Below are 8,396 nucleotides of genomic sequence, written 5' to 3'. Positions count from 1 at the left end.
GTCCTGTTAGTAAAAATTAATTTTCTGTGACGCATTTAGTAAGAAATAGTGAATACACGTTTTTTTTTCAGGCAATGTTCGATTCGAGAGTGCAATAATCTTGAAGAATTAAAAATGATCAATAGTAGACTAAGAAAAGTTAATTGAGGGATTAGAGGTGAGTGAGTTCAAATTAAGCTTTTACCGCGTGCGCGTCGAAAATTTCTCGAAAGTCACACCGTGTGACTAATTAGAGACTTGAGAAATTAATATTAGACTCGTAAGTGTAAATAATTGCAGTGTTATAGGAAGTACCTTGGAGGATTAGTGCATGAGTGTATCAAACCCGAGAGAAAATGGTGGTACGAAAACCTCGCGCGACAACTATTCAAAGTTGACTTTTGCCAAACTTAACCACTACTTTTCCCTCCAAGCTTCCAAGACAAGCCACAACACACAACTCTCATTTCTCTCTCTCCATTTTCGGCCAAAGCAAGACAAGAAAAAGGAAGGAAGAAACTCCATTGTTTTGGCTTCATTTCACTCACAAATCTTCCACCAAATCGCATACAACTTGGAGTACCACTCTATCTTGAAGCAAGGAGCAATTTTGTGGATTTTCTTGGAGAATTTTTGGTGAAAAAACTAATATTCATCTAGGGTTTCAAGGGTAACAACTTCATCCCTTTAATCCTTTCATTTCTCCAAAGTTTAACGATTAATCTTCATGGGTTTGAAACCCTAATCGCACTCATAGGCTAGCGGACTTGAGGAACCATTTTTCTCGCTTTAAATCCTAGGCTAGCTGTCTTGATGAGGCCTTTAGGTAGCTAACTTGAGGCTTTAATGTTTGATTGTGGTTGTTTATGTGATTTATAGCTTGATTATGGTTAGAAAGTGCAGAGAAAGTTGGAAAAATTGGGAAAGGCAAGCTAGCCGAAATTCTGTCCATGTTGTTCTGTTTTCATTTCTAAATTTTGATGCTTGGTTGGCTGTTAAATTGATGTATATATGTTTTATTATGTGTATAGAAAGTGTCTTTCAAAAATCGTGTCGAATGGTTGCACAAAACTTGAGTTTTGGTAAAGATTCAATCTGGAAAACGCCTAGCAGGGTACTCGGGCAGTGGTCCTTTGTCTGATCGTAACTCTCTGTAAAAAAGTCAAAATTGAGTGCCGTTTGTGGCATTCAAAACTAGACATTTATAGCTTTCCAACGGTATACAAATCCCCTACTAGTTCGTTTTGAGTGATCCGTAGCGAATAGGCAAAGTCGGCTGTTCTGTTTTGACTGTCTATTCGAATGAAACTGGGAAGCTGCATATTGTGGCTTGATTTTGTCCCACTTGTGAAAAGATTTTCAAAATGATGTCTTCTGATAAATTGTAGAGTTTTGAACTTAGTTTCCAACGCCATCAACCATTATCAATTTGGAGTTGTATAGAGTTAGATATGGCTTGATTTCGAAAACACGACAAAGCTGGAAACTGGAAACTTTGCCCTTTCTTGCTGACCGAATGGTCAAATCTGTTTTGGGATGTTATATTTCGAAAATTTTAGTGTCATTTAACCATAAATTGTTTCTTAAATGTTTCTGGAATCTTGGTTTCAAAAATGGAGTGAATTGGGGTTGATTTCGTTGGACAAAACTCTTGGAAAAGAAAAAGGAATAGGATGGCAGATTCACTTTGAAAGATTTCACGAAATTTGGTCGTTTTGTTAACTGCCTTCCCGTGCGAATTTTTATCTAAATTTTGATAGAGAGGTAGTCCATATATGGAGATTTAATTGTACCAAATTTGGGATAATTTCAATACCATTTTGATACCCAAATGATGCCTCAAACCTTGCTCTTCAAATCTGGAAATTCACTGCTCAGGTCGTGAAAATCAACCGACTTTAAACTGTTATATCTTGTTGCTCAAAACTCCAAATTTAGTTCCGCTTGTTGTGTTTGAAACTTTAATTGGGACCCTTATTGTGTTATAAATTTCAGAGACTGATTCATTTTCTGTGAATTTTTCCGAATTTTCAAACATTGCCGAAAACCAAGACTGGTTTTGTCTTGCCTTCTTGAATCAGCAACTTTGAGCTGAAAAATGAATGCCTTCTGGTTGGAATCTTGAAAATGTGTCTTCTGGGAACTTTTAGTAGTTTAAATTTAGTTTCCAACAGTATAAATTTTTCCATTTTTGGACGTACTGAACTCCAGATCTGATTTTGCCAAGTTTATCGCGCAATGCTGAAAATTTATGATTTCTTGGGAAATGAGTTTTTGAGAATTTTTCATTGTCTTTCGATATCGATCATCCGTTTTAAACCCGATTTCATGGAGGATACGAGTTTTCCCTTGTGACTTTAAATCCTCACTCTTGAATCTTGAATTTCAATAGATTGAAGCTCTTTTGAGGCATTGTTCTAAGTTTAAGCAAATAAATTTCCTTCCTTGTATGTTAAGTGATTATGAGTATATGTGAGTGATAATCGATCACTATTTCTTCAGGCGCTCAAGAGGATATTAAAGGAAACCTCAGAGCGGAACACTAAAGGATTTATTTAGTCACTTACTTTTAATTTGGTGAGTGTTCCTTACATGTGTTTGTGACTTGAATAGTTTTGCTACATGTTTACTACATATTTCTTGTGTGTTTAAGTGTTAATTGTTCGCTATAATTGCTCCTATGTAATTTTTCACCGTTTTAAGGCGAGTGCGTACTTTATCACACTCGATCTACTAAAATAACAAATTTCTACCGTTTAACCGTGAATTTCTACTGTTTACCGGTATATTTAATTACTTGCGCATGTTGTAAGCTCTTAGCTGAATTGAGCCCTACCCTTGGTTGCTAACCTGCTCGAGCCAGAACTGGGCTCGGTCGGGTAGGTTGGAACCCTGAGCCACCGTTTCGGTATACTCGAGTATTACCACTAGAGGAATAAGGCGATGACCAGACAAACCGGGGGAATTATTGAAATTATAAGGTGAAGCTGACCACAATGGTTCCACGTGAACACCGTATCCTTTTAATGTGTGTTTATTTCTGTAAAATGATAAATGTTTCATTTTAATGTGCCAATGTGAAACCTTAAACCCTATGTGCGTTATGCTTAATTTACTTGATTTATTAGAACTGCTTGTGTGTTTTGGAACTTCACTGGGTTGTTTAGCTCATTCCACTCCTTTGTTTCCCTTAACAGGGTTCAAGACCGAGAGTGCTCACGAATAGTACTAAATTATTTTCTTTTGGAGATTTCAAGTTGTATTATAGCAATGACTGTAACACATATTCTTTTGGGTTATATTTCAGTTTGAAGGTTAGCTAATTTTAAGTATTAATGTTTTGGAGTACTTTAAATGTATATTGAAAATATTTGAAGTATTTTCAGTTTTTGAATTATGGATTGTAGTGAGCCCCGGCGAGAGTTGGGTAGGCAGTTTGCTGACCCATCTGATTCGCCTTTGGAGAAAGTGGGGCTGTCATACGTACCATAACCATGCAAGATGTAATCACAGATCAATAACATGAAAATCAAGAGTTCATTGATAAGAATTTTATGATAGAAAATAAACTAAAAATTTAGAATATGAAAAACAACAATCTACACAAAAGAAATACTTTTTCTATATTTCTTTGGAAGAGATTGAGCCAAAGAGATACCTTTTGGTATTGAATTGTGGGTGAAAAAGCAAAGCCAAGTGAACTATTCTATATTTTGTTACTAGTTGAAAGCACAAGATTGAGAAGAACTCTGCATCGATGCCTTTATAAATTAGATTTAGGACACATTGGAAATAGACATGTTAATGGATCGTGTGACGGCCCCACCTCCCCCTAGGGCGTACCCCAGGGTTCGGCTAGTCGCCTGCCCAACTCTCGCCAGGACTCACTCACTCATAGCTCAAGAAAAAATAACGTGCATCCATATAAAATAAATAACACATCCACTTCAACTTAATATATACATTGATGCTCAAATCCAAATACAAAACTTCTACACAGCAAAATACTTCAAAGTGTTTACAATTCAAGTACAATCAACCCTAGTCGGGTACTAGCGTGAGTACAATTTAAAATTCAAAACAACTAGACTATGCTAGTCGGTACACGTCTCACGCCTCGCTCGTATCCCCTGTAAGGAAAAAAAATGACGTGGAATGAGCTAAAAGCCCAGTGAGGTTCCAAATAGCAAGTTGACCATTATTTAAAAGTGCAAGTATCACGTAGCAAAGCAATGAGCATGAAAAGTTCATAAAAAGTGAGCAATAACACTTCAAGTAGCAAATCTCAAAATGAGCGAGTGTAAAATTTTCTTTTAAAACGAAACAATAACACGATAAGTACTAATCATTCCAAAGTATAAGGATACGGATGGCTCTCAGGAGCCAAATTCCCATTGCATCACCAGAGTTTGATCAAGTAATAGTTGACACTCCGTCAACTTTCAAGTAAGTAACCAATCCAGTAGAGCACCATTTAAACTACTCTTCGTCCACCATCCAAACCCCTTACCGGGCCCGAACTCCAAGATAAACACTGGCGATAATACTCGAGTATACCGATTAGTCGAGGAGATAACACTCCACTCGGCAACACTAGATACCCATGGTTCGTTATCTAATCGACCAAACCCTTGCCGGCCCGACTCGATTAACTAGCCAGTGGGGTTTGGGTCCCCAAGAAGTCGATGAGATATCATCTCCAATCGACTGAATCAAAATAAAAGTACGGAGACGGGAATGAGAGGCACCTCCCACTCATATTGAGTGTGGTACATGCTGCCGCTCAGCACTTACAAGTCAAGTACAAGTATATCAAGTCAATTGCAACAATAAATAAGTATGTATCATATTAGGGTAAGTGCGATAAAGTACACTCTTGCCCGATCAAACAAATTACATATCATTAAATCACATTGGTCAAGTATTGGAAACAAGTGTCCAGTTCAATCAGGTATTTGGAAGCACTCACCAAAAATGTAGTGCTTTTAGTGATCACGTCCAGGTAGTACTCCTGGCTTGGAGTCCAAATCTGCGATAAAATATTGTTTAAGAGTTTTGAAAATCGACTAAGGTTTGAAACTCAGACGTTTCGTTTAACAAGAATCAAGTAATTGAAATTCATTTGGAGAATATTCGTAAAACTCTTGCTCGCTATTCAAACTGTGAAACTTGGTAGCAATTATACTTGGAAATACCATTTGAGTCGAAGAAACGAAGAAAACGTATTTCTATTAGTCGTAAATTTTATTTTTCCAAGGGTACAAGTTTTGGCCGGATTCTAACTTATAAGCCTCTATTAAAGATGACTTGAATACCTTAGATGATTCAAGTTAGTTTCATCCTCAACCCATACTCAAGTCGCGAGTACATCTACCTAGCCCTCGAGTGCAAATTTGGGCAGCACGCCCTTTGCATTTACCTATTTTCCAACCATTTATGACTTCATTATTTTCCTCAATCAGCCCCAAAATCACACACAAATAATCTCATTACAATAGCCGTTCAATAGGCTAAAAGTCATTCAATTACAAAACCAAGCTAGAAAAGTGACCGGAAATAAGGTTTAAGACAAAGAACAAAATGACAGGTTTGATGTCTTTTAGCGTATTGGTCACAACCGAAACTACACCTATCAGATTGGGGTAAAATTTATACTATTTCGAAGCTAAGACGAAGGGCTACAACGTTCATGAAGACAACTCAGCCCGGTTCACAGTTTATCTAGGTCGAATTTACAGATTACCGAACCAGAATTTCATTGTCAGGCTGGTTAACAGCACTGGGTTCAAATGACAATAACTTAGGTTACAAAAGTCCGATTGAGGCGTTTTTGGATGCGTTGGAAAGATGAAACATAGAACTACAACTTTTGTGTTTTGGGTAAATGCTAATTTGATATGGATCAAGGTGAAAAAAATGAAGCCAGAATGATGAAATGTCAACTGCCCGCAAAACTCTACATATGGCAGTCAAGGGTATTTTTGTCATTTCACATGGTACAGTGCTTGGATTGAGCTGAAATTTTACAGGAAGCTATAAATCATCATTTACTACAACTTTCATATTTTAAACTAAGCCCAATTCGGCCTCCATTATGGGCGAATGAAACTGGTCAGAACAGGGCATCTTAAGGATTTAAAGCTGGAATTCAAAGCATTCAAGGTCTAACCTATTATTCATGTATAGAACCACTATTCCAACTCCTTATCTAAGCTGATTCATATCGTATTCTATCTAAACAAGAAGAAATACAGCTAAACAATTCAAAACCCTAACTCACAAATCCAACATAATCATCAAAACTACTACTAAAACCATGAAATCTACCTAACAAGCCATAACTTTCACTTGTAAACCAATAAGTAGCACAACCATGAACTAATACCATCCTTACCTAGAATTGGAGAAGCACAACAGCCCCTAGGAAGCTTGAAACACCAAAATTCTCCACTCCAAGATGATAATCCACCCTCCTAAGCAACTTCTATGGATTATTTGGTGAATCTATCGGTTAGTTTACAAGATTGAGCAAGAAAGCAAGCTTGAATGAAGTGGTTTCTTTCTTTCTTTTTCCTCTCTAAGTCTTGGCCAAAATAAAGCTTAGAAGACAGAAATTGAGCTCCAAGAAAGGGATAAGAAGCTTAGACTTGAGTTGGTCAAAAATGGTTGGATGCTTGCCAAGTGTCATCACAAGATTACATCTCAAATTTTTTTCTTTTCCCTTGTTTTTTTTTAGTCAATCATTTCGGCCAGCTTGATCTGATTTAGAGCTGATATTTTATGCACTAATTACAAGGAGATTAAGTTAATAAAGTGGTGGTCAAGTGGTGTACTCACTCGGTAACAAACGGTACCCGTCGGTTCGCACCGTTTTTCCTCAACTCGCACGTACTAGGGTTTTAACTTATAATTCACTAACTTATTATTATCACTTCTAATCACACACTTAATATCATCTAAAACTCACTCTTAATCACCAAATTTAGTACACACTCCGTACCGATTACCCACACTACGAAAAGACCTGAAAACTTTAGTTTACCCTAACGATGAATGAAAAGGGAAAACTCTTAATTCTATTCTTTATTCCAACCCTTGGGGATGTAAATGAGTAGTATATCTATTATAAGATAATGGATTTCAAATAAAAGGGAATTTTAAGAAAAATATGATGGATTTTACAATTCCATAGATTAAAATTAGGGTTTCGACTAAAATATGAGAGATTTAAGAAAACCTGTTAGTCACAAGTAAAACTAGGGTTTTGAGTACAAGTAGGGTTTCTAATCTTTAAAACAAAACAATGTCTTAAAACAAAAAATAAAATATAGAAACCGTAATATCCTAAAAGTCGGGGTATCACAGATCGGGTCTTACCCAAATTCAATCCAGATCTAATGTACTTGGATAGGGTTTAGATTTAATTTTTCAAATCCAGACCCTACCAAGACTTAGACCCTTTGAAAGAATTATGGGTCTGGGTAGGGTTCGATTTTATATAATCCATATCTAAATCTAAATCTAAGCTCATACCAGACCCATGTATATATAATTAAATTACACACACACACCCACCCACCCACACACACACACACATATATATATGTATTAGTAAATTTATAAAATATTCTAATATTCTATGGTTATTGGATCGAATGCAGACTTCATGATTATTTTCTTTTCTCAACCTAATTCTAGTTGTCATTGTAATTAGTACAAATTTTTCAGAAAAACGAGAAAAAGTAAAGGTAAATAAATGAAAGATTTGACGTAGATACAATTGAAGTTTTAAAAATAAATAAAAGTAGTCGATAGTAGTTATTTTTTGAGTTCATAATATTGCATTCAACTTCTTGAATATTAATTTTATTATTTGAAAATAAAAATTGGATGGTGTTTATATTTTTTTTGAAAACTATATATTTTTAATATATTTTTATTTTAGTGTGTTTACAAAAATGCAACGGATACCCAAATTCAAGAGGGTTTGGGTTTGGACTTATTTTTTCAGACCCATAAGAGTTTGGGTTTGGATTTGGGTTTAACTAAATTTGATGGATCTGGATTTGAATCAAAGGGATTCAATTCAAACCTTACCCATTGATATGTCTAATTGAGAATAATAAATTTTTGTATCAACTTTTCAACAATGTAAATGTCATATTAAAAATATCTTTTGGCACTCACTAAGTTTCCTTCCTTTTTTTTCCCAATTTTGGGTGGAAACTTTTTCACCTATTAGCAGGTTTTTATCCATTCATTTCATTTCTTTTCCATCATTGTTATAATTCCCAAAGGAGCGAAATGACAAAACTTTCTTTCAGAATATTTTCTTTTCTGCCCTTTTCTCTCTATCCAAAGGAAGCCTAAGACCCTGTTTGATAATCCAGTTTAGTACTTAAACTTAATGGATTTAA

General features: G+C 35.7%; 1 long non-coding RNA gene across 1 annotated transcript; it reads right to left on the bottom strand.

Annotated features, from left to right (window-relative positions):
- Window positions 1-4,040: 4,040 nt before the first annotated feature.
- LOC140006389 (uncharacterized) lies at window positions 4,041-6,547 on the bottom strand. The gene is made up of 3 exons (XR_011813987.1): window positions 6,374-6,547; window positions 4,949-5,008; window positions 4,041-4,109 (listed from the first exon to the last, which is right to left on the bottom strand). It is a non-coding gene; the product is annotated as an uncharacterized lncRNA (long non-coding RNA).
- Window positions 6,548-8,396: the final 1,849 nt, after the last annotated feature.

Source organism: Coffea arabica, chromosome 5e (genome assembly GCF_036785885.1).
Source record: "Coffea arabica cultivar ET-39 chromosome 5e, Coffea Arabica ET-39 HiFi, whole genome shotgun sequence".
In the NCBI taxonomy this organism is placed as follows: Eukaryota; Viridiplantae; Streptophyta; class Magnoliopsida; order Gentianales; family Rubiaceae; genus Coffea; species Coffea arabica.
Note: the sequence above shows the minus strand (reverse complement) of the source record. Positions and strands in the feature narration are given on the sequence as shown.